Below are 25,803 nucleotides of genomic sequence, written 5' to 3'. Positions count from 1 at the left end.
GTCCAGGATCCTAAGCTAAATCTTAACTTTTGAGAGATCACAGATCCTCTCTGTCATGTTCACCACCCATCCTTGGGATGGGGCCAAATAGACACTCAATAAATACAGTTGGCCCTTGGTGTCCATGGGTTTGGCCACTTGTGGATTCCAATGAGTGAGGATTGAAAATATTCAGAAAAATAAGTTTCATCTATTCCAAATGCATACAAACTTTTTTTCTTGTCATCATTCCCTAATCAGTACAATGTGACACTTGTTTACCTAGCATTCACATTTGGTAATATAAATCACTTAGAGCAAAGTATATGGGAGGATTTATATATGATGAATATATATATATTCATCATATGTGTGTGTATGTGTGCAAATATGATATCATTTTACGTAAGGAACTTGAGCATCTGTGGGTTTTGTGACATCCCATTGGGTGTCCCAATCCACCTTAGGTACTGAGGGATGACTGGACTTCTTGATGCAGGGCAAATGTCACTGACTTCAGTGCTTTGTCCTGGGGCAGGGGTGCCTGACTACAAGATGGGAGGAGTCCTCAGGGCAGAGGCGCTCACCTGTTTGATAATTTAAAGTTACAACACCAGTAGGGACAAGAATATTTAGGCACCAGGAAACTAAAGAGATTGGCTTTCCCCTACCAGGTTAAAGCTGTGTGGTAATAGTTGCAGTAGGCTGGTAAAAGATTCATCCAGAAAATTGTAAAGTTATAAAACATGTTTTCCAATCAAACAGAAACTGTGGACCTGTAGAAACATGCCCTGAAGAGACCGATCAGGGAATAGATAAGAATTTTGAGGAAACTTCAAGAAAGCAAGAATGTGTGAAGCAACTTAGAGACCCAATGTCCCCCAGAAGAAAATATCTGAGCCTATGAACTACTTGTGTTACAGTTGTCTCAGGTCTAAATTCAAGATCTGTGGAAACCTTGTCAAGCTCACACTCGCTGAGCAAGCATTGGGGCTGAGGAGGTTGGAGCCTGGCAAAGAAGGCCTTCAAGCATCTGAGACAGGCGCCTGCTCTCTTCTCTTAGCCATGTGGATTGATTTCCAGAGAAACATATTTCAGTATGTGTCTAAAGGAAAGGAGTTTAAGCATCTTTTCAGTAAACATCAAACTTGTTTTGAGGAGTTGGGTTTCTTGTCAATGCTCTAGCCCACTCGATTTAATTCTTCCTCCCTATGAGACAGGCTGTTTGGTTTTACTCTTTTTAAAGGGTTTTTTTTTTTTTCCAGCTCTATTAAAAGTTTAAGATCGCTACTATAATCCATCAACAAAATCTGCTTTCTGTTCTACTTTGTTCTCTGAAAAGTCTTTAAAGTTGCTCTGAGATCTAACTGAAAATCTTGTCTGAGATTATAGGCCAATTCAGCTAAACTGAGGTAATATTTTGTGTAATTAGTTAATCAGTTCAATTATATATATATATATTGAGTAGCTTCTATGTTCAAGGCTCTGGGGACACGCAAGTGAACCAAACAGACAAATCTTACACCATGGAGTTTCTCATCTTGCACAAAAGTCGAGATTGAGAAACAACAGGAGATTGAGCTCCTAACAATCAAGTCAAATTTTGGTTGATTTTTTAATAGTCACTAAACTAGGTTATAGGACATTTTGGCCACTGATAAATTCAGAGGATTTTGAGTTACTCAATTATATTTCTCTATCAGCAATATCCTGCACGAAGAACTTTAATGAATACAGGCGCTATATTCAAATAAAAGAACATTTAGTTTTAAGGGCTGAAGAACAGAATATTACCTCATATGTTTGTTAAATTGCTCTTTGTTTGGTATAGACAGCAATCTTTTCTTTTGTCATTTTCTTTCCCATACAGTCTTCCTCAGATCTCCTCAGCAACAAAATGACACACTCCCCAGTAACACAGAAAAACAAAAATAATTTTTAAGTTTGGAAAATAAAGTCTAGTCATTTTTCAGATTGATTTATTGTTTCACAGCAAGGTTTTGACCTAATAGCACTAGCTTGCCACAGCTTGAGAGGAAATAGAAAAGACAATTCTTACTCGTTGAAAAGACAAAATGCTAAATTACAAATTTGTCAGGGGAGAAAATTCAGGCAATTTAAATTTCCTGGCCATGAGTCTATAATTTATTTGAGGCTCAGAATACTCTGAGCCTAGACAAATGTATTTTGTGGAGAAAAAAAATATTAGATTTTGAGTTTCACTACCCAATTTTAATGCTCAATTACATTTTTTTAAAATAAAGAATTGTTGTTTTTGATTTTGAAATAATTGAGACCTATAAGAAAACCTGTAAGCTCTTTGAATTCCTTTCTCTTTCTCTGTTATTTTTGGTACTGGGAATTGAACCCAGGGGTAATTTACCATTGAGCTACATCCCCAGTCCTTTTTATTATTTTATTTTGAGAAAGGGTCTTGCTAAGTTGTTGAGGCTGGCTTGAACTTATGATTCTCCTGTCTCACTGGGATTACAGGTATGCACCAGCATGACCAGCTCCCCTTTTTATCATCAAAATCTTTATGATTTTTGGGAGAAATTCCATCAGTCTTTTTAAAAATCATTTATTTATCTATGTTTTTGTTGTAGATGGACACAATACCTTTATTTAATTTATTTATTTTTATGTGGTGCTGAGGATTGAACCCAGTGTCTCACATGTGCTAGGCAAGCGCTTCACCACTAAGCCACAATCTTAGCCCCTCCATCACTCTTTTTACCCTCTAATATTCCTGTTGTCATTTATCTATGATTTTTTAAAAAAGTACTTAGAATAAGAGTTATGTTGAGAGTAAGAGTAAGAGTTACTGCTGAGATCTGGGGGCTGACGATACTACAGAGAGATATCTAAAAAAAAAAAAAAACCTAATGGTAGAGCACTGGCCTAGCATGTGTGAGGCACTGGGTTCGATCCTCAGTACCACATAAAAATAAATAAACAAAATAAAGGTATTGTGTCCATATACAACTAAAAATTTTATTTAAAAAACCTGATTACATAACCCACTTGAATCTAAAGTATGAAATATGATATGTCAAGAGCTTTGTAATGTTTTGAACAACCAATTAAAAAAAAACCCTGATTTGAATTTCAAATAATATTTTAAACATTAACACTTAGTTGCAAAGCACTCTTTAAATATATAAAATATACATATATTTTTTTCTGCATGAAACTAAGAATTCCAAACAAAGAGATAAATACTACAGAAATAAGATAATACTTTAGGGGACAAAGAGACAAAGAGCTCACAGAATGCTTACTGAGGTGAAAGGAAACAAACCAAAGAGCTGCATTGTGAAGCTGGACTGACTGGATTCACATCCTGCTTTCTACTAAGTATATAACCTCAGGCAAGTAACTTAACTTTTTCAGCCTCAGTTTTATTATCTCTAAAAGGGGATAATAATGACAACCTACCTTACTGGGGTGTTGTGAAGGTTACATGGGATAATTTAAATACATGCAGAGCCTTAGGAGTGTTCTCTTAGCAATCGAAGATGGTCTTTGTTTTGGGTGGTGAGGGGGATTGCCTGGAATGTGAATAAGATTATTCTTACTGTCTGGGCTAATGCTTTCAAACTGATTGATTTAATCTGGAGGCCTTCTAGATAGTTGGAGATGCAGCATTATGAAGTTACCATAGTAAAGACATCAAGGTCCAGTTTAGGATCATGGTCGTGAACAAGTAGGCCCTGAGTTTGGTTTCAAAGCACAAGTAAAGTGGATGAAAACTATGCATTGGGGGTGGGCAGAGAAGGAAAAAAAATGTAGCAAAACCAGAAGTTAAGAGCTAGATGTAAAATACTGAAGGAGGGAGTGTGAGTGTTCAGGCCCAAACTGTAGAACTAGCTGCAGACAGGAACAATGAGAAAGTCATCATGACTTCTAGTGCACTATTAGGTTTTCTAACATCAAAATGAGACAGAAGCAGGTCATAGGTTCTCTCCTTGGTCTTTTCCCCAGTGTTGAACTCTTAAAAACATTTTTTTGTTTAGTTTTGTATTTAAAGAACTCAGGTAGAAACAATGAAGAAAAAATAATCCTACATGCTTAGTAGTGATTCTTTTCCTGTAATATTGCTATTTCTGTATTTTTTTTTACAAGAATAGCAACATTTTGGTTGTTTAATTTAGATCATTGCATATTTTCATAAGTATACTTCTTATATTCTTTTATTCCTGTAATTTGATAATTTATGTTTTACACCCTAAACCCTTAATAATAGTCTTTCTGCTTTTTCATACAGTGTATTTCTTCCAAAAAGACTGAGGAGAAAGAAAAAAAATGCCTATGTAGTTGATGGATTTATCTGCTCTTGACAATAGTTATAACAACTTTAATCTGCTTTCCTTAAATTTAGAAGTTGTTGATTGATTGACTTTTGAAAAGAACAGCCAGGAAGGTAAAGGTATGTTAAAACTTCATGGTATGTCTTCAGAAGTTTGGATTTCGAGATTTATGAAAACTAGGTTAATGGTATTTTTAAAAAGAGAATCAAGGTTTGCTCTAGAAACATTTTTGTCTTTCTAATAGCTTCTTGGTTAGTTCTTTATGTTTATTAGGCTATGTTCAACAGTTGCTATTATTTTCTTCTTTGAACTTGCTGAAAAATAGGAGAAAGCCTCAGTTTTCCCTGCTACTCCAGGTCTTTCCAGAAACAGAACTATTCTGACCTAAAGTTCCTCATTTCTTCCTTAAGGCAGGGGCTTCTAACCCTCCCCCTGTGGCTCTTTCCATTGTCCTACTAAGCACATATTTCTTTTCCAAAACCCAGCCAATTTCCAAGATCAAAATGTTATAGAAATCCCCCACTCCTTAAGGTATTTGTTTATATTTTGTATTCGCGAACCTGCCATTTGCCTATCTGCTGTTTCTGAAAAGCTGAATTGACCAGTAGAGATCAGAGGTTCCATTACTGCCAAACTGCTTTAACAGTCTCCTTGGAACCAAAAATCTGAGACAGGCAAAATGGAGACAAGAATCTATATGTGTTACCAGGTAGCATGTCTGTGTGCCTGTTGGGAAGGCTGGGATCTCCAGGGTCTTCATTATGTTAGGTTTTTAGGGCCTGGGGCAGTGTGCTTGATAGCTGGTGCTGGAGACTGCCACTGTCCCAAGTGTCCACTGCTACGTAACAACCACCCCAGTGACAACCTTTTATTATTATTGTGATCACTCATATTTCTGGGTAATGAGTTGGCTTCTTCTCTCTAGGTCTCTCATACTGTGTTGTCAGTCAGTGACTGGGGCTAGAGTCATCTCAAAGGTTCTCTAACCAACAGGTGAGATGGTTAGTACAGGCTGTAGGTTGAGTCCTCATCAGGCACCATCAGCCTGAACATATTTATATGGCTCTCTGTGTGGCCGGAGCTTTCTTACAGTGCAGGCAGCTGTGCTCCCAGGGTGAGTGTTGAGAGAGAGAGAGAGAGAGAGAGAGAGAGAATGTGAATATGAATGAATACAAACTAGGTAAAAGATGTGCGTCCTTTAATGATCTAGGTTTCAAGAAGTACATAGTAACATTTCTGCGGCATTCTATTTGTTAGAATCAAGTCACAAAGTCCAAGTCATCTTCAAGAGGAGGACATTTAGACCCCACTCTTTAATAAGAGGAGTGTCAGATATTTGTGGACCTATCTTCCAAACACCATAGTCACTTATCAGCTGGAAGACCTCTCATTGCCCTTCCTGATCTGTGAGACAAAAACACTGAAGTGATTTACCTCATAGGTGAGGATTAAACAAAAGTAGTGCCTGATACTCAAAATGTGTTAGCTTAGACCATTATGGTGCAGAGTGCAGATGTGACCTGTTGCTGATGGTGACATCAGTGATGGTATAGTTCCAAGCAAATACAATCTGAGGAGGTTCCACCTTTCCAGACTCTACCTACTGGTGGCATTTGATAAATCCCAGGGTCTGTGGTTCTCATGCCTGTGGGAACAGTTACTATATATGGTCTGAATTCTTTAGTTCACCTCATTTTAGTGACAGTTTCCAGATATAGGTCAGTCCACTTAAACCTGGCCCCATTTATGGCAATTTATTTCATTATAGGATAAAGTAGTTAGACTCATGAGTAATAATTACTGTGTCTACAGTGCTTTTAACACCTCAGCCAAATAATCGTCACCTCACCCAGTGAGTAAGTTTGGATGAGCACCCTTCCCTCCTCCCGGATGAGGAAACCAGAACCTGGGTCGAGTGGCTTGTTCTAAATGCTACCCTATAGCAAGAGGGCAGCTGGAATGAGAATTTGGGGATTCTGATTTTCTGGTCCCTTCTGGTGTGCCGAAATGATATATCCCATCATTGATAGTTACCCAATGCCAGTTAGAGTACTATATTGGCTGCATGCCACTGAATACACTATATTCCAACAGGTATGCGATTTTGTTTAAATGATCATTTATTTGCAACTCAGAGAATTGATCAGGGTCTTTATAATCTTCGCGGGATTAAGCAAGGTTAATAGATAATAAGAGCTTTGCAAGTGAAGGCATATAGGGTCGCTTAGCACTCTTTTTTCAGGCAAATTAATATTTTCTTGGACATCCAAACTTTTTTGTCTAGGAGAGGAATAAAAACACAGCATTCCCATTCTGCCTGAGTTTGCCCCAGGTTGGCTTCTAGCTGTCAAACGCCCTATTGCTCCTGCGATGTTGGTGAATCTGCGAGTAGACGGTAAAAAAGGCAGGAGCCGTCCTTTGGGGCCAGGCAGACGCCTCTGCTGCCTTTTCCACTCAGCGTCCCACCTAGGCTCGCCCGGGGCAGGGGTCGGGCCGCAGTTCGGCGAGGCAGCGCGCGCTCACCGGGGGGCGCTGTGCAGCCTGCCCTCGCCGCCAGAGGTGAGTCGGCCAGGGGGCGGGTGGTGGCTCTGGTCCTGCCTGCGCGCCGAGGGGCGAATCCCAGGCTGCGAGGTCGCCGCCCCCGCCCCTCGGCCGGCCCCTCCGCCGCTGGGAGAGGGGAGTGGCTGGCGCCTCCGCCGCAGCCCAGCACTCTGCAGCCAAGCGCACACTGGAGCGCGGCGCGGAGGCGGTGCGGGAGCGTGGGCGCTCAGACTACCGGCAGCAGCGCTCGGGACATCCTCGGCAGAGCAGCGGCGGCTGGAGCCCCGCAACCTTGGGCTGGGTCCGCGTCCCAGAGCACCTCCGAGGAGCTAGGACGACTGGAGGCGGAGTGGCGCCTGGCGAGCTAGCGCCCGGCGAGGTAGCGCGAGCGCTTTCCCTCTCCCCTGCCCTTCCCGCTCGATCTGGCCCCCGCGCCTTTGTGCCCACGGTCCCCGTGGCCCTCCTGCAGCCCGTGGGCGCGGGTCAGGGGGTTCTGCAGCTCTTCGGGGGCTCTGCGGCTCTGCGGCCAGAACCTTGGCGGCTGGAGGTCTCAGAGCGGGGTCGTGATCCGCAGTGGCTTCGGGGGCGGCGGGAGAGGTGGGCTTGTAAACTAAGTTGCTCATACTCCGCCCCGTCCTTTTCGTACCTGTGGGCAAAGTGGAACCCAGTTTCCTCCCTATCCACCCTCATTCCCTCCGGCCCACAGCTGTTTCCTGGCCTCAGCTTCTATCGAGAGACGCGATGGGGCTTCCTTTGGAAAGAAGAACAATGGGGCGTTCTGGGCAGTGGGGTTCAGGTGCGGTGTGCCCTGGCGGCGGCAGCGGGGGAGAAGGTACCCAGGACCCGAAGGGACTCCCTTCGCGTGCAGCTGCGCTCTCCTTTGTTCCGCCACAGCGGAGGGGGCTGCCCTGGGTCTCGTTTCCTGCCCAGGATGGGATTGATTCACAGTCCCTGAGAGGGAAGGGGAAGGGGGCGGGGCTGGAATGGAAACCAGACTGGGAACTGGAGCCCTGGAGGGTGCTGGGGCCGGGAAGAGGCATGGGGAGGGGGTGATGAGAGTGCATTGGAGAGTTAATTACAAACACAGCGTTTTGTCCAAGGGCCCTGTGGGTTTCTAGAGCCCATTTGTAGCGCTTTGTTCAGGCTGCGGCCGAGCATTTGTTGTTGCAACAAGTTGTGTGTTTCCTTGAGTTCTAGGCACTCCCACTGTTAGTTTGCTGAAAGCAAATCTTAGTTAACAATGAAAGAAAGCTTTAAAAAAAAAAGACTGAAAAAAAATTGCTCTGATGGTTTGTATGTATTTATATCTGGGTCTGTGTGTATAGCTAGTGGATATTAGCTGGGATGGGTAGAAGACAAATGTTGACAAAATAATTTTCTCCATTGATAATACGTTATAGTTTATAACAGTTTTCTAAGAATGTTTTTGGGGACCGGACCACCAAAGAATTAGACATTCCTAAAAACAAATGGATCAGATTATGTAGCACTAAATTGAAGAACTCGTTTATAGTAAATCTTAAACACACAACACATACCATTTGAATTTTGAATCAGGGAGACATGGCTTTCAAATGGTCTATGCTTTTACTTTCCCTGTGTGGACCATCTAGAATAAGAAAGAGAACACTTTGTATTATGATGAATGGGATTTTTTTTTTTTTTAAGAGGGGGAGGTGGAATTAAATGTAATATGTCAGGTATTTGTTAAGTGACCTGTATCTAGATTGGAATCAAGAATCCAAAACGATTGGCTGACCTCTGGAGGGAGCCATGGGGATTGAACACTGGGTGCTCTTTGAATGGAGTATTCCAAGTAAAACTGTTTTGGGAGGAGTCTGACATTTGCTGGCATTCATGGATGGTGCCTATGGGACACTGGTGGAAGGATCCCAGAGGCTGACTGAGGGTTAGAATTACTGTGGGGATAACTTAGGAGACTTGCAGTTTTAGTAGTCTGGGCTGGGAAATGGCCCAGTGCTGCCTCTGGCAAGCCAGAGGGTCTACCATTAAACTGCCACTTTGGCCATTCACTTTAAGATGAACCAAGTTGGAAAACCTATTAACCTTAGAAGGCAAATTAGGAACTTACTCTGGGGGAAAAAAATGTTTCCTGCCCACTAAGTGGTAATGGAAAAGAGCTGTACCAGCTACTGCTGAGGATCTGTCTTTTTCGTGGGGGATGTGGTCAGATTTTCAGGCCAGGCTGAAAAGCAGTGGGACTTGTCCTCAGGAGCCATTATGATGTGAGGTTAAAGTGGGATGGTGTCCAACCGTCAAGCTGTTTGTCGTTATAACTAACACGCTGCCTGGCAAAACATTGTGCCATGGGCAGCCAACAGAGGGACTCTTTTTGTTGTTGTCTTACCATTCCTGACTTTTCATTTATGTTGTAAATTGTTCTATAAAATACAACACGGTTGGATCACTCCCAAGAGATTTCTATACATTAACAAAATGAAAACATTAGAAGAGTAATCAGAACATTACTGCTGCTGGAGACTGGATGGGGGCATCCTTGAATAGCTGTCCCAGTGGATGCCCGATTGTGTGATAAGGCTGGCAGCAGGCTGCACCCCCTTCTTGGATGAATCAACACTTTGTCAAACCTGGAGTTTAACACTGACTTCCCCCTGGTTGTTGCACATTTATGCAAAGCAAGGAGGCCTGTCTGCCATTTGCAGGGAGGGAGTGGGGGTGAGGTGGGTGGGTGGCATTTGGCTCAGAAGATCCTGAGTATCTTCAGCGTGTGGTATTCAGACTTTTTGCATTTGTCCTCTTTTTGGTGAGACTCTCCTCTCCACCTCCATTCTACTATTTTCAATAGCTGGACATTTGAATTTTAATCAGGTAGGCAAATAAGGACTTTAGTTATCACTTAATGTTTCTTAGGTGCAATGAGTTTTCATACATCACTATATTAATCCTCAAAACAACTTGACAAAACAGGTACTATCTCCATTTCTCCTGCAGAAAGGTACAGTTGCCTGTCTTACACTCTACTTACAGTAGGTAACTAACTGGCAAGTGATGGAAGTATTGAATTCTAATTCCAAAGTCCATACTCTTTATTTGCTGTGTATAGATCTTTTAATAATAGGAACAACAGCAATTTGATTATTTAGTTAATTGAGTTAAGATTGGGGACATGGCAACTCTTAAGGCTATATTGTTCAAAAGCGATGTGTTATGGCCCATGTGAATAAGCTTTAAGTACATGGAGCTTTATTTTTAGAAAGTTAGGCTGCCCACATTTAAAATAAGTTCTTTCCAAACATTTAAAATTGGTAGAAAGGAAGTAGGTCTTATATAGTACTCAGGCATTCTGTGCTGCTTGAAATCCGTTTTAGCTCTTTTTATCTTGCCATCTTTAATAGAACATTGCACTTTGCTCCTTAACTGAGAGCCAATGCCATAGTGTCTTTTTAGAAGAGAAATAAGGAGGGGAGGAATGTGCTATAAAGAGGAAGTGGAACATCAGAATTGGAAACACACGCAGCAGGCAGTGGATTTTCCCAGCACATGCCTTTTGCCCTGACAGTAGCCTTTTACAGACGACATTCTTCCTTAGGGAAGTGTCAAGGGTCTTTCTTTACAGTATCCTCTGAGATCATCAAGTTTCTGAACTCTGTGGGAACACACATTCCACATGATTTCTGTGCTCACAGGGGAAGTGAACTGGTTTGGGCGTCAGTATAAAAAGGGAATAGAAATGGCATTTCTCCTGGGGGTGGAATGGAGAGGGGTGCTGGGCAGGAGGTATAAGACCTTGACCAAGAGTGACTACCAAGGGCAGGAGCAGAATGGAGTTTACCATTTGGCATCGTGACTTGTTTATGGACTTCTCAGAATGCCCCTGGGCAAGTGGAAAAGTCAATATTGGCTTTTTTTGTGTTTCTGAGATAAGAATTTGAAGACCAAAAGTTCTGCCTTGTTTAATGATTTCAATCCAGGACACCATTTGGGGTCTTCCAGGGCTATGTTAGAGGTGACAGTGACTTTAGTCTCCTTTTGCCAATAAATATTCCTCCATTGGATATTATAGAGGTTTGCCTTTTGAGGGGAGGCAGACACTTGGTCTGCTGAGTTCTTTCACAGGTGATCACCTTCCAGCCAAGCAGCTGAAAAGCGCCATGGTAGAGGAAGAAAGATGCTCTGTAGCTTTGTGCTGTTCAGCCTTTTGTCAGCTGGCTTTTCATTTTTCAGGACCTCCTTCTTCAGTTCATATTTTATTAAGCCCAGGGCTGATGCAAGGCGATGTATTAGACACCTTTCAGAAGCGCTAAAGGAAATCCACCATGCCTCCAAGGACGGTGCTGCAGGGCCAATGGGTGTGCCTGGAGAGTGGATGCTGGTGAAATGAAGAAAATGACTGTGACAGCTGTGGTGGCCCCGGTGGGGCGACACATGCTGCCAAGGCAAAAGCTGCAGACAGACAGAGGCTAATGAGTGGAAGGAAACTGAACACGAGTGCCAGCTCCTTCCCTGGCTTTGATTTTATTTCCATCAACCTGTGATGATGTGAAGAAGTTAAGGTCTAGGATCCTGAGGTCCAAAAAGTGGTGGTGTATCAAGTGCCATTCTGTGGGGAAGCGTTTAAATAACTGGCTGCATTGACACGTGGCGAGTCTTTGTCACTTCCCACTCTCTTCTCTCTTCACCTGGCAGCATCCCTTCCTCATCCTGTGTCCAGTATGGCTGTTAACTCACTCCCTTTCATGCATGTTTGCATTTTATCAGCCCTGCTGGACAAGCAAGGCTAAGTCCCCAAATTTATTCTTCATATTGTGTCATGCGATATTGATGCTGCTCTTTGTGTGTGTGTGTGTGTGTGTGTGTGGTTCGGGGGATTGAACCCAGGACCTCATGCATGTGAGGTAAGCACTCTACCTACTGAGCTATATCCTCATCCCCTTGATGCTGCTCTTTATGAAGTGCTGGGTGGGTGCTCCATGTCAGGCCTCACCCTGAGTGCCATTTAATCCTCATCACTTGCCTATAGAGGGTGGTACTTGTGGATGAGGGATTTGATTCACTTGCCCTGAGATCAAGCTCCTCATGTGTTTTCAAAACAACACACTGCCACCAAAAGGTAGAGTATACTATGAAACGTTGGGCCACTTTTATGGAGTTGGTTTTAAAGAGCTAAGGGGAGTATCCACCTGAGAGGGAGCCTCCTTCCTTCCTGGCTTGTTTCCTTTGTCTCCTGGGTAAGGGTTCCTGTGAGTGCCCTTGGCTGTCCATAGCTAGGGGAATGGGTTGAACTGTTTCTCACATTTCTCTTTCTCTTCTGGGTCTTGTGCTTGACTCCCCAGTCCGCCGGAGAGAGAGAGGAGCCAGTCCCTTTCTGGTGATCCTTCAATCCCCCCACTTCCTGTGTCTTCTGCATGCTGTATTTGTAGGGAGTTCATCTGATCTGGTCTTCAGTCGGCCTGTGAGTAGTGTGCTGCTGGGCATCTGGCAGGAGCTCAGGGGCTAATGTGAGAACTGATTAGTGTGAGTGGCCTCTGCAGGATTGGGACTTAGGGGAATTTGGACAAGGTTCGGTTTGAAATGTACAGTCTTCCAAGACAGCCAGTTTTAGATATTATAGTCTGAAAGAAAGAGAAAATTGACATTCTTCCTTCACTTATCAAATAAACAACAACACTGAGCTGCTAAAAATACCAGGTGCTTGTCTTTCCTTGATATCCCAGAGGGGCCTAAGAGGAAACCAGATCTCTGCCTTGCAGGGACTTTGAGTCCAGTCCTGTGTGGACTATAGAGGCTCTGAGATTACACAGATGGCTTAATTTTGCTGTTAACACAGAAATGCAATTTAGTTTTTCAAGTATTTAAACTTGTTAAAAGAAGGGATTGGATGAGTGGGTTTGATCAGTGCATGCTATACGCATGTATGAAAATATCACCCTGGACCCCGTTAATATGTACAATTAATGTGTAGTAATAAGAAATGTTGGAGTAGGAACATAGCTCAGTGGTAGAGCACCTGCCTAGCACGTGATGGGGGAAAAAGAGTTTTTAAACAATTTAATTGAGCAGATTATTATTATTTATTAATTTTGTTATAGTATATGTATGCATCATTTACATACTCCTTTCACTGGTTTTGTGAAGGCATTTTCAAGCACTGCAACCAAAAACATAAAAATAAATACACGTGTGTGTACACACACACACACACACACACACACACACACACACAAACTCCAAAGAACCTTGATTGCAAGATTTCTGCTGGCCCCACTTTGTTTTCCAGTGTACAACTGAGAGGGAACCTCCTTCCTTCCTGGCTTGTTAAATTGCATATTATTAGACCCTGCAGTGTTATTTGTAGTGCTCAGATTGCAAATATGCTTGGTTCCTAACTGATCATTTTTTCTCTTGAAAGTGCTTTAAAAGGATAGCCTCTGTTGCATTCATTTTTGATCCGCTCCCTCATTGCCTTTCGGAATAGCTTCATTTTCATGAACATTGATTGGGCTTTATGCCAATTTGCATGGCTACTGAGTTTTGCAGTCCTCATGTAATCTACTTACCAATTCTAATAAGGACCACAGTTTTGACTTACTCCTGATATGTTGAGTTCTCTAGGAAAAAACCTCACTTGCCTGAAATCTTCAGGTTTGGAAAGGATTCACAAAAGTATATCAACTGCCACATTGGTTCAGATTCAGCTTATTTCTTTAGTATTCTATTGGGGCAGAGAAGCAGAGTTAGATTCTTTGATGTCAGCTTTATTAGAGTTTAGGGATATCTCTTGAACATCCATAATTGCAATATTTCTTAAAAACCTCTCATGCATATATTTAAATTCATCTTGAATTGTTTATTTTTATCCTTTGTTCTATGTATTTCACACCTTCTTTAAAGATAGAACTTGATTAAATTGGTGTTTTGATTTCAAATCCTCTAGTTCTAGAATGGTAGAATGTGAAGTTGTTAATTCCTTCATTGTCCTTGAGACTTGCTCAGGTTCAAAGTTAACAGGGAAGGATCATCGGAGCTTGACCACCAACTCTTCCGACTTCTCACTGCTTCCCCAAACCCTCTAAATCCAAGCTTAGTGTCTGTTTTTCTAATAGTTTCCTTTTGACCAACTCCTCAGTTTTGCTAATAGCCTTCTCATCATCTTGAATATGGATTGCCATCATGAATATGGAGACCCACCAACTGCATTTTCTGTGACCCTTACATCCATCCAGTCTGTCACTGTTTATCTTGTCGTTCCCTTAAATATTTATATTCAAACCCTGAAGCCCTATCCGGGTTTCCATCTTTAAAGGACTGGGCTACTAGAGTGCAGCACTGCCCACAGTTGGTTGTTCCAATGGAAGTCAGTAGGTTAGAAAATCTAAAACCCATAAAGTTAGTAGGTGTTGGTGTGAAAAGGGTTCTTTGGCCAAGTACATGTTGGAATTGCTGGGTTAAATGGTGTTTCAAGGTTAAATGGTGTTATTTATTTCAATAAATAACATTATACACCCATCAGAGTGAAATGGTTGGAATTGGTTTGCAGCATGTCTTCTCATGGTCTTTATCTGTGACCGTGCAATATGAATTTCCAAGAGAGAGTTAAATTGTATTGGTATGCTCTATCTCATGTCACCACTGTACACCTCTTTGGGGGGATCAATTTCTAGATAACATTACTATTGTCACTTCATTGTGTCATTTTATATCCCTTACTCTCTGACTTTCTATGAGGATTTCCTATATGAGCCATGCTTGGTTCATTCTCAATTGTGTCTGATTTTTTTTTTTTTTTTAACCTTGTTCTTCTGGATCTTTCCTTCACCCTGAAAGTCCCTTTCCACTTATCATGTGGACACTTTTTTTTTTTTTTTGGATACTAGGGGAATGAACGCAGGGTTACTTAACAGTGGTAAGTGACAGAAGAGCAAGAACACCATGTGTGTTTGTATGTGTGTGTATGCACGTGTATTTACTTTTATGTTTTTGGTTGCAGTGCTTGAAAATGCCTTCACAAAACCAGTTACTTAACAGTGAACCACATCCCCAGACTTTTTTTTTCACTTTGAGATGGTCCCACTAATTTCCTGAGGCTGGCCTTGAACTTGCCATCCTCCTGCCTCAGCCTCCTGAGGTGTGCACCATCTTTTTTGTACCCAGTTTTGTTCCTTTCTTCTTTCCATGTTTCCCTAGATATGGTGTTCTTGTTCTTCTGAACTTACAGTGCTGTTTGACAAGTTAAAAAAAGAGAAATATTTGAAACACAATAAAATACTGAAAATAACATTATACACCCATAGGAGTGAAATAGTTGGAATTCACCAAAAGTGCCATTTTCCATATTCATGACAATTGGTGCATCTCCGGGCATGTTCCACTTTTCTTTCCCCATTAACAGTTTAACTTGTTCTCAAGCTTGTTGCTTGTGCACCCCTACCCCCGCTTGTGTTATTGGAATTTCATTGCATTTAAATGGAAATCCAGGGAAAATTGATATCTTTATGGTTTCATAGCTTTTCATCTGCAAACTTGATAACCCTTTCTTTATATTTAGGACTTTAATGTCTTTCAGTTAAATTTGTAATTTTATGTGTCAGAGTCTTTTCACATCTTTTGTCAGATTTATGCCAAGGTGCTTTATGTTTTTTGTGGTCTTTGTGAATGGATTAGGTTAGTACATTTCTAATTGGTGTTTCTGATGCACAAGAAAAGGATTGATTTTTGTGTTCATAAATGGCTCTTGATTGATGAAGTTCACGTCTAAACATATGTTTGCCATGGAAGCCTGAAGTCAGATGGCATTTTAATAGAGCATGAAATAATTAAACCTGTATTGGAAATGTCACAATTTAATTTTAAAATTATATTCAGTATGCTTATAGAAGTAAGGAAGGGCAATTTTAGTTATTTAAATGCATTCATTGATTCATTCATGAAATATTTGGCTTCCTACTATATCCTAGTGTGCAATATTTAATGGTGATGTGGATGTGGTTTCTGCTTTCATGAAGTATAAGGGGAGAGAGACAGTACAGAGGTGAATGCACATCAGTGTATTTTCATGAATTGGGAGGGATTCTCTGAAGGAAGAGGATGGGATAAAAAGAGAGATGGGTAGAGGGGAATTTAGATTGGGCTATGGGGGGGGGCATGTTTGAGTAAATGTGCATTCATGCAGTTACCAGAAAGATGAGTTGGTGTTGGAGAGTTGGAAGGAAGAACCTTCCAGAGAGTGAAAAAGAGGACCCAGATCCCTGGCACTCTGTTCTTAAAGGTAGATTGATGGGAACTTTAGCAATCAATGACTCAGATCAAGTTATAACTTCTCAGTAAATCATCAGATTGGTATATTTAATAGTATTTAAATTATGCAACATGGAGATATTTCTTTTTGCTCAGTATACCCTCCTCCCCGAAATGAAACTGCTGAAATAAGAGAGAACTGATCCTATGATGTGGCTTGAACACAGGATTTACAAATACAGTTTCCTTTGACTATGGGGTTTTTTACTCTTTTTTTTTTTTAATACTAGATATTGAATCCAGGGGTGCTTTACCACTTAGCTACATTCCCTACCCTTTTTATTTTTTATTTGGAGACAGGTCTTACAAAGTTTATTAGGGTCTTGATAAGTTACTGAGGCTATCCTTGAATTTGTGATTTTCCTGCCTCAGCCTCCTGAGTCACTGGAATTACAGGTGTGTACCATTATGCCTAGCTGTTTTTTGACTTTCTGCGGTATGAAAGCAGTAAATATTCAGCAGAAACTACTTTGGATCTTGGATTTTGCTCGTTCCTAGGCTGACTATTTGTGGCACATTACTTTGTCCAGATGCTGGGCAGTGGCAGTGTACCTCCGCTCCCATTCAGCCATGGGATCTCCAAGATTAACAACCAGTGCTCCACCCGGGCCTGAGTTGCTAAGCTACAGGGTTCTGTAGGTTAGATGTATTCAATGCATATTTTCCATTTAAGATGGGTTTATCAGGATGTAATCTGTTTGTAAGTTGAGGAGCACCTGCACTCCCTCTGCCATTGCCACTGAGAACTAGTGTCTGTTGGACATTTGAGCGTCCTGCTCAGCACCTTCCTCCTGGGCTTGGCACTAATGGATTGTGGAAGCCAATCTGCCTTTCCTAGAAGGTGTCTTGCTTGGGCAGGCCCACCAATGGCTCTTCCAGTCTCTCATTTCTTCCCTTTTCTTCCCTTCCACCCATTAAACTCTCAGCGAGGGCTGGCTTGACCTCAGGGTGGGTGAGTGGGAGGGAACATGTGTTACACACTCCCTGTCCCACCTGGAAGTCCTGCTATTCTTGGTCATCAAGGGGCAAATGCATCTGAACCCTCCACTGAGATGAGCCCTCTTTAGTGAGAAGCAGTGTGGTACACTGATTATGGGCTAGACACTGGATTAAGTATTTTTTTTTTTTTTTTTTTTGGTACCTGGGATTGAACCCAGGGGTGCTTAACCACTGAATCACATCTCCAGCCCTTTTTTGTATTTTATTTAGAGACACTCTTACTGAGTTGCTGAGGGCCAGACCTTACTGAGTTGCTGATACTGGCCTTGAACTCTAGATCTTCCTGTTTCAACCTCTTGAGTCTCTGGATTACAGGCGTGCACCACTGTGCCTGGCAAAGTATAAGTTTTGAAACTTGACTTTTCCGCCAGTGTTAGTAACCTGCGTCCTTGGGCTTATAGCTTATTCTGTGCCTGCTTCCATTTCCTTGTTTGCAAAATGTGCGTAATGATAGAACCTTCTTTGGGTTGTAGTAAGGATTAAATGAGCCAACATATGTGTAGTCCCTAGACTGATTCCTGCACAGCAAAAGCACTCAGCATAGGTGTTATTACTACTGCTCAGTCTTTCCTGAGAGTGGATTCCCTCTCCTCCAACCAGGTATCACATCTTCCTGAATCCAAGCAGTGCATGTAGTAGTTTATGACTGATGTGGGATTCCAGCTTCTCCCTTGACAAATAGGTAGGAAGAAAGGTGGCCAAAAAAAAAAAAAAAAAAGATCAAAGTGTTAACTGTGGTTGTGTTAGGGTAGTAGATTGAGGTGACTTTTACCGTTACTGTCCCTCTGTTTTCTAAATCGTTACTCCACTCCTTTGAACATTGCTCCGTTTAGTCCCCCGTCTTTCTTCTTGCTGACATGATGCACACATTTCTTCCATACAGAATAAAGAGCAGGAGATTTCTTTACTTGCTGTCGTGGGAAACTGACATACACATTAAATTCGATTTCTTCCTGTTTCATGGTCAATAGATAACTTTTCAGCCCTTAAAATCTAACTTGCTTTTAATGGACTTACACCTCAAATTAATTAATTTACAAACTAACTAATGAACTCTGGGGGGTCTGTGGCCTTCTCAAAGCCCCAGGCATTGGGGGAACAGGGAGGCTGAAGAAGAGGGAAGGATGAGAGGCTGCTGCCTTTGAACTTTCCCCCTTGGCCTGTTTTGCCTAGGGTTGTCTGTGTTGCTGCCATCTTGGTGTGTGTCAGGAGTTTGAAACTTTTCCAAACTGGAAGAACAGAACTCTGGAATATTACCAGAATACATTTCTACAAAGAAACCATGTCAGATTTGACCAATTTCCTCAAAAGCTCATTGATTCTAATGATGTCCATGATAAGTTCAGTGAGCATTCTGGCTTTCTTTTCATGCTCCCTTCTTTATAACTGAGGGGAGAAATGGGCTTTCCTGCAGCTTGTTTGTTTACAGGAATTTATTCTTGAGCAGCGGCATTCTATAAGTATCTCAGTATTATCCTGACATAGAATTCAAAGAAGATGTGTGGGTTGCAGTAGTGTTGCTTGGCGTCAGCGGAAGAGCTGTTTGAGAAATATTGCTAATTTCAGGAAGATTGCACAGTTGAGAGCATTTAGATAAATGAAAGGAGGTGCTTGTTCTCTTCCCGTGTGTTATACCATAATTTTGTGATTTTTTTTTAATCTCTAACTGCCAATGCCCAATTTGAATGTAACAAACATATTTATGATAGTTCTTTCTCTGCTTTAAGGAGGCCTGGTGTACTTGCAGTGAAATTTGAATTTATAGAATGGGCATAATTAGAATAGTACCTTTCAAAAGTATTTGTCTCAGGAATTCTTTAAATTGGAAACAGTATGTACCCCTCTTGAGGGCAGCAGTTGGAGGAGGGTCTGTATGTGTTGATCACTGGGTTTTGTTGAGGACCTGCATAGGTGCTGGTGAGAACCTCCTGGACTCTAGGATGTGATACCTGACACCACTCCACTCTGTGGTCAGACAAGATGCCCCTTCCTTACCCCTCGGGCAGCCAGCCTGTCAGGCATCTGATGTGGCTGCTTCACCTTCTCTCTGGTTTGGCTTCCAGCTTTACAATTGTTCTCTTGGCAGCAGCTTGTGCATGGTGATCTTTTCCTGTGAGAACAGTTAATAACCACGGCAGATGTTGGGAGCCCAGTTCTGCAGTTGTGCAGCTGTTTATATGTCCAGTTGGAGTTCTTGAAATAATTAGTCAATTTTGAGGCTCTCATGCTGAGAGCTCCAAGTATAATAGGATTTAGGGGGAACCTTTTTTAATGGGCTCTTGTATTGATACTGCAACAGATGCAGCAGGGAGGCGGGGCAGCAGCTGAAGGGACACAGGACTTCCCTAGTTGTCCCGAAACCAAGCCACTCAGAGAGTACAAGAATACTAGAATGCTCTTTTGGATATTTTGTATTAGAGGATACTTTTAAGAACTTTATAAAAAGGTTTGGAAAATGGAATTGAAAAGGCACTCATGAATCTGTTCTCTTAAAATATAGTCACTTCTGAATAATCCTTTCCAAAGCTTTCTGTCTGCACGTTTAAAAATGTGGTTGTAATCATAGAGGACATTTTCCATAATGCTGTATAGTTTTAAAAAATGTTTTTACTTGAAATTGTACATATTTGTGGGGTACACAGTGATGTTTCAGTGCGTATGATATTTGTACACAGAGTAACGATCAGATCATCACCTCAAACATTTGTCCTGTGTTTATGTTGGGAAGACCGCCTGAGTTTTGAAATGCATTTCATAGTTGTATATTTTTCCACTGAGCACATGGTTTCTGAAACATCCCTTTCTTACTGGGCATTTGGATTGCTTCTGCCACTTTGCTGTTGTAAATAATCTGTGGATGAATCTTTTGGAACTTATAACCTTTTCCGTATTGGGTAATTTTCTGTCAGTAGATATTGAGAGTGGGATGATTGGGTTAAAGGTGGTTATGGAGATTTTGCACCCCTCTTTACTCATGGGGTGGATGGCCTGAGTGGATTGGGGTGCAGGAGAGTTGGAGTGTGGGACATTGCCCAAGTTTTTGGCTTGTGAGATATTGGCAGTGGTTGGTATGGATAGGTCTGCATGTGAGGAGGTCACTTTGGGATATGGAGCCTCCAGGCAGTGAGGGAGGTATGGAGCTTGGGGAGAAGCCCAGGCCTTGGGTCCTGGTCAAGGTTTTGTGGGCCTTCAGGGGTGACTGAAGCTGTACATGCTGTTAGGATCACTTAGTAGAGGGAGAAGAGACAGGGGATGATAGAACCCAGGGGAACATTGATTTGTGAGAAGAAGGGGAGGGAGAAGTCATTAAGGAAAGTAGGGACTAGCCAGAGTGGCAAGTGGATGATCAGGTGTAAATGGCCACATAGAAGCCAGGTGGGCTAGAGTTTAAAAGAGGGAGCCGAGTGGGCACCAGACAGGTGGTGACATTTATTAGAGATGGTCTAGTGGCATGTGCTGAGTGATAAGAGCCCAGGACGGATGGCAGCTGTCAGTGGTAGGCTGTGGATGAAGAGGCTGATAGGCACTTTGGTGTGTGAGGTTGCTGGGGCTGCCATAACTGGATCCCACAGACTGAGCAGCTTCAAGAGCAGTGATCTGTTTTCTCACACTCCAGAGGCTAGACTTTCAAGACCAAGGTATCAGCAGGATTGGTTTCTTCTGAGACCTCTGGTTCAGGGTGATGATGGCTGCCTTCATGTGGTGTCCTCTCGTGGCCACCCCATGGTTTGTCTATCTGTGTCCTACTCTCCTCTTATAAGGGTCCATTCTAATCACCCCATTTTAACTAAGTTAGACTTCACAGGGCCTGTCTCAAAGATAGTACATTTTTGAGGTAGTGTAGTGAGGGCTTCAACTATGAACCTTAAGGGGACACAGTCCAGTGACCCACTGGTCTCCCTCTTTGCCCCATGCCCATCCGTCCCTCACCACACCCTGACACTCCACTCCTTGGGCGTTGGTAGCCTGTGTTCTGCATCTCTGCCTGGCCTCTTTGTTTGTGTCCTGGTTTGTAGGACCAGGGCCTTGGGCTCTTCATGGAATCAAGTTCATCTGCCTGTTCAGCTCCCCTCAATCATAACTCAGTCTCCTGTAGCTCCGTATTTGCTCTTCCAGTCATAACATTCGCGTCAGATGGATTCTGTACTGTTTTATTTGAGGATGTGGATAAAACCATGTGTAGTCCTTCCCTTAGGGTTGCTCTTATTACGTCTGTCAGCTCATGGTTGAATCCAAACAAAACAAAGTAAAACAGAACATAGTGGGACATTGATTTAGGTCAAGGTTCAATAAAAATTTATGTTTCAATATACCTTATATTTCATAAATAAATGTTTTTCTCCCCAGAATTTGGTTTTGGATTCATTTTGGTTTAAGACCTACTTTGGTTAAAATAAAACTTAGTGGGTAAATATCCAAGTAGAGTCTGGGGGCAGAATTATTTCAGCGGGAATGGTATCACTGCCTTTTCCCCAGATGTGTATTTATTGAATTAAAGCTACACGGAGTTTAAGATTATCACATTTGATGCTGTGCAAGGAAACTTTACACGCTTGATATTGATGAAGGGGTCAGGGTTGACTTTTGAGTATATGTTAAACTGTGTTTAGTTGTTTTGGGTTTCTGGTTTGTATATGTTTACCTGATTTTGGTTGTTTTGGGGTTTCTGGTATATATGTGTGTCTTAGTCCATTTTCTGTTGCTATAACAGAATACCTGAGACTAGGTAACTCATTCCCAAAAAGGCCTGTTAATTTAGCTCATGGTTCTGGAAGTTTAAAGGCCTGACATCAATATCTACTCGGCTTCTGGTGATGACTTCATGGCAGAAAGTGAAGGCATTTGGACACATGTGGAAGAGAGAGGGCACAAAGGAGCTCTCCTGCCTTATAACATCTTGCTCTAGAGAGAATGAATCTATTCTCTTGAGAACTAATTAATGTGAAAGACATTAATCCCTCTCATGACCTAATCACCTTAAAGGCACCACCTCTCAATATTGTTACATGGAGGATTTAAGCTTTAATGTGAGTTTTGGTGGGGACAAACCATATTCAAACTATAACAATGTATCATGGTGTTTGTCACAGTAGGCTATCGAAATATATCAAGATAATTTCTACATGAAAGATCTTATTTTATTTATTTATTTGCTTATTTATTTATTTTTTGTACCGGGAATTAAACCAGGGGCACTCAATCACTGAGCCACATCCCTAGCCCTTTTTAAAAATATTTTATTTAGAGACAGGGTCTTGCTGAGTTTCTTAGGGCCTCACTGAATTGTTGAGGCTGGCTTTGAACTTGTGATCCCCCTGCCTCAGCCTCCCAAGCCACTGGGATTTACAGGTGTGCACCACCATGCCCGACAGTCTTATTTTATTTTGAAGAGACTGAATGGGAGGTTTCTAAAAGTATATAAATCGAGGATGTATCAACTCCTTGGCTACTTAGGATAGAAGCACCCAGCTTTCTCTGGGGACCTTCATTCTTTCAGAATATGACTTTCCCTGTTGAGAGGAACGTTTATCTTTGTTGACGGTTTTAAAGGTGTACAGTTTTGAAGGACAAAACTAAAATGTTAAGTGTTTACTAGTGACGTGTTTAGTCTTTCAGCCTTGTGGAAAGAAGTAACCTTGGGCTCTTGACTCCATGGCTGACTGTAGGTTTGTAGTGTTATTTTTGTGCTTCCTTTAGTGACTTCAGCACTTAGGACTATACATTTGGAAGGGGATCATTATGGTAGTTGAATATATAGTTTGAAAAAACAACCAAATTTTGAACCTGGCAACACAACAGTACTCCACATTGTTAAATTATGTGGGTGCACAGTCTTAGACACAGCACAAGCTTATATGGCACTGCAGACAGGCTGGATTAGTTGGTGTGCTCTTTCCCTCTGAGGAGTGTGAGTGATGCCCATCACACACTGGCCCTGGTGTGTGCTCACCTCTTCCCACCAGATGGGGTGTACGTGTATCCAGACTCATCTGCTTACTCCCAAACCTGTGCATGCCAGTTGTGCTTATTCTTACAGTTTAATATAATGATCTTACATATGTGTTCAGGCAGAATAGTTGTTTCTGTGAAAATCTATTTGAATGCTCTGGAAACTACCTGATGAGATTGAACTTGATTGAAGCCAATCTTGGAGCAGCTTGAGGTAACTCTAAAGGATTTGAGGGATCATAACATAAAATATTCTAATATGGTCTGTCATTCAGAATTCTGATTCTGTACAGCCCAAGAATCTTAGGGTGGAGAAGGTGGTGGCTCTGCTCTGTGTTGTCCATATCCTGCGGGATGCAGCCCCCTCTGGACATCTGGGACTGCTGCTAAGAGGGAAGGACTGCTGCCGTGCACTCACGAGCCACATACCTGAGTTCACGGGGCCTTTGTGAAGGGGGTCACTGTCTCCCACACCTCGCTCCCCAGGTGCCTTGGCGGTCTCACTGTTTTTTAGAGAGATTTGGACCTGGAGGGGGATGCCTTTGAGGATGGCTTGTGAAAGCACCAAGCACTACAGTCAGTGGACACACCCAAAGAAAGGGAAGATAGGCAAATAAATGTGTGTTTATGGGGCTTAATTTAAAAAAATGTTTAAGCCAGGTGTGGTGGCACATTCTGGTAATCCCAGCGACCCAAGAAGGCTGAGGCAGGAGAATTCCAAGTTTGGGGTGAGCATTAGTGATTTAGCAAGACCCTGTCTCAAAGTAAAAATAAAGAAGGCTGGGGATGGCGATCCATGGTAAAGTGCCCCTGGGTTCAATATCCAGTACTAAAAAAAGAAAAAGAAAAAAGTTTAGGTGCGTATAATTCATTTTAGGCCTTCCAAATTTAACCTTTAAAAAAAAAAAATCACGCAAGCTCTTCATCCTTGTGCATGTAGATAAGAGGGCCTCTGATTTTTAAGCCCTCCTATCCCTTTTCACCTTCCATCAAATTAGTTTCCCACCTTTTATGACAGATTTGTCTGTAACTTCTGGGGTATTGTATGTATGAGCTATTAGATCTGTGCTCCAGTTGAATTCCCTGTTGCTAGTTTGTGTAGTGCCTTTTTTGCAGTCAGGTCCTCATTGACCCCCTGGGCTGGTCTACTTTGACGCAGTGTGCAGTGTGAACAACTATACAGAGCACTTCTTCTCCCTGTGTTTAGTTGCTCTACCAACAAATTTAGATATCCCCTCATACTTTCTTTAAATTTTTAATGTCTCTGCTCTACTTTAGATATGAAACATACCCCAAGAGGCCCATGTATTACAGGTTTGGTTGCCAGCCCTATAGCACTATTGGGGTGGGGGTGGAACCTTTATGAAGTGGGGTGTAGTGAAACAAGCTGGGTCTTTTTAAGTGTGCTCTGGAAGGAGATATTGGGACCCTGGGCATTTCTGTTTCTCCCTTTTTGTCTCCTGGCCATCATGAGGTAGAGGGCCCCCTCCACCATGAACATTCACCATAAAGTACTGTACCACTGCAGACCCAGATCAATAGGACAAAGCAACCATGGACGGAACCCTTTGGAACCATGAGTCAAAATAAACCTTTCCTCTGTTTAAGTTTATTGTCTTAGGTGTTTTGTCACAGTAGCAGGAAGTTGACTAACACAGACTCTATCCCTGATGAAAGCTGTTTTGGTGTCTCCCCATCATCTGTATGTGATGGCTGTCCTCAGTTTTATTTTCTATCACACTATCACCAGTCTAACTTGTTGCCATCCCAATGCACTGCCATCAGGTAAGGACTGTAGCATAGAAAAAGTAGATAAGGTTGTACAGTGTTTCCTTCCCCACCCTGTACTCTGAAGCTGTAAGCTCTGTAGTTCAGACTCCCAGTCTGGCCTCAGCTCACCCGTCACCCAGCTTTGTTGCCCACCAGGGCCCTATTTAACTGTCCTCTGCTGCTATTTTGCCTCGTCACCATTTTCTGAATGATTTATATTTATTTATATTTATATATATTTATATTTATGCTTTCAGGTTTTTTTTTTTTTTTCTCTTTGACATATCCTACTTATCCTTCAACGTCAAGGTCAAGTTTTACCTCTTCAGCCATTCTTCTCAGATCCTCCTTTGCTAGAACAACCACTCTACCTCTAAACATGATGCTGATTGTATTCCTCATTCTGAAGTGAATCAGCTGCCATGTGTAAGCACCAGTTTTACTGCTCATCTTGCTCTGAAGTATTTTCTTTCTCCACCTAGATTGCAATTGCAGGAAGCAGTGGAGCAACATGCCTCTCTTCTCCAGGGTCCTGTGCAGACCAGGTGCCCCTTCAGAGCCATGGGTTGTGGATAGAGGCGAGTCCAGCATGGTTAATCATACAGTCCTGGGTGGAAGCAAAGGCCACCTCTTCCTAGCCTCAGGATATTGACCTACTTTCCCTGTCTTATCTGTGTGCAAAATATTTGTTGTACTTAATGTGTTCTCCTGTCACAACGAATGTTTGTCTCTTCTTTTCATATGAGCTGAGTGCCGAAGTGCTGGTTAAATCAGTGGAAAGAACAATGGGGAAGAAAAATTGGTAAGCTGTTTTAAGTTCTAAACCAGAGGGACAATATATTTATGTCATTTAGAAAGGACTCTAGTTTTCCCACCTACCCACCTACCTATCCACCTACCTGTCGAGAAACATTCTGAAGGGTACAACTGTCAATTTTGAGTTCTGAGTATTTTGATTTGCTGATTTATTGTCTTTTGA

At 42.1% G+C, this 25,803-nt stretch overlaps 1 protein-coding gene across 4 annotated transcripts in view; it reads left to right on the top strand.

Annotated features, from left to right (window-relative positions):
- Nucleotides 1–6,981: 6,981 nt before the first annotated feature.
- Myo1b (myosin IB) overlaps nucleotides 6,982–25,803 on the top strand; it is a 172,214-nt gene continuing 153,392 nt past the window's right edge. For 2 of the 4 annotated variants that reach the window (XM_027924982.3, XM_027924981.2), the window contains exon 1: nucleotides 6,982–7,209. The gene's annotated coding sequence lies outside the window, so the exon portion shown is untranslated. Of the gene's footprint in view, nucleotides 7,210–25,056; nucleotides 25,627–25,803 lie in introns of those variants that run through there. The other 2 variants (XM_027924984.3, XM_071618972.1) reach the window with 2 other exon arrangements.

Source organism: Marmota flaviventris, chromosome 11, assembly GCF_047511675.1.
Source record: "Marmota flaviventris isolate mMarFla1 chromosome 11, mMarFla1.hap1, whole genome shotgun sequence".
Classification (NCBI taxonomy): Eukaryota; Metazoa; Chordata; class Mammalia; order Rodentia; family Sciuridae; genus Marmota; species Marmota flaviventris.
The sequence above is the reverse complement of the archived record's forward strand: the minus strand, read 5'-3'. Positions and strand labels throughout refer to the sequence as shown.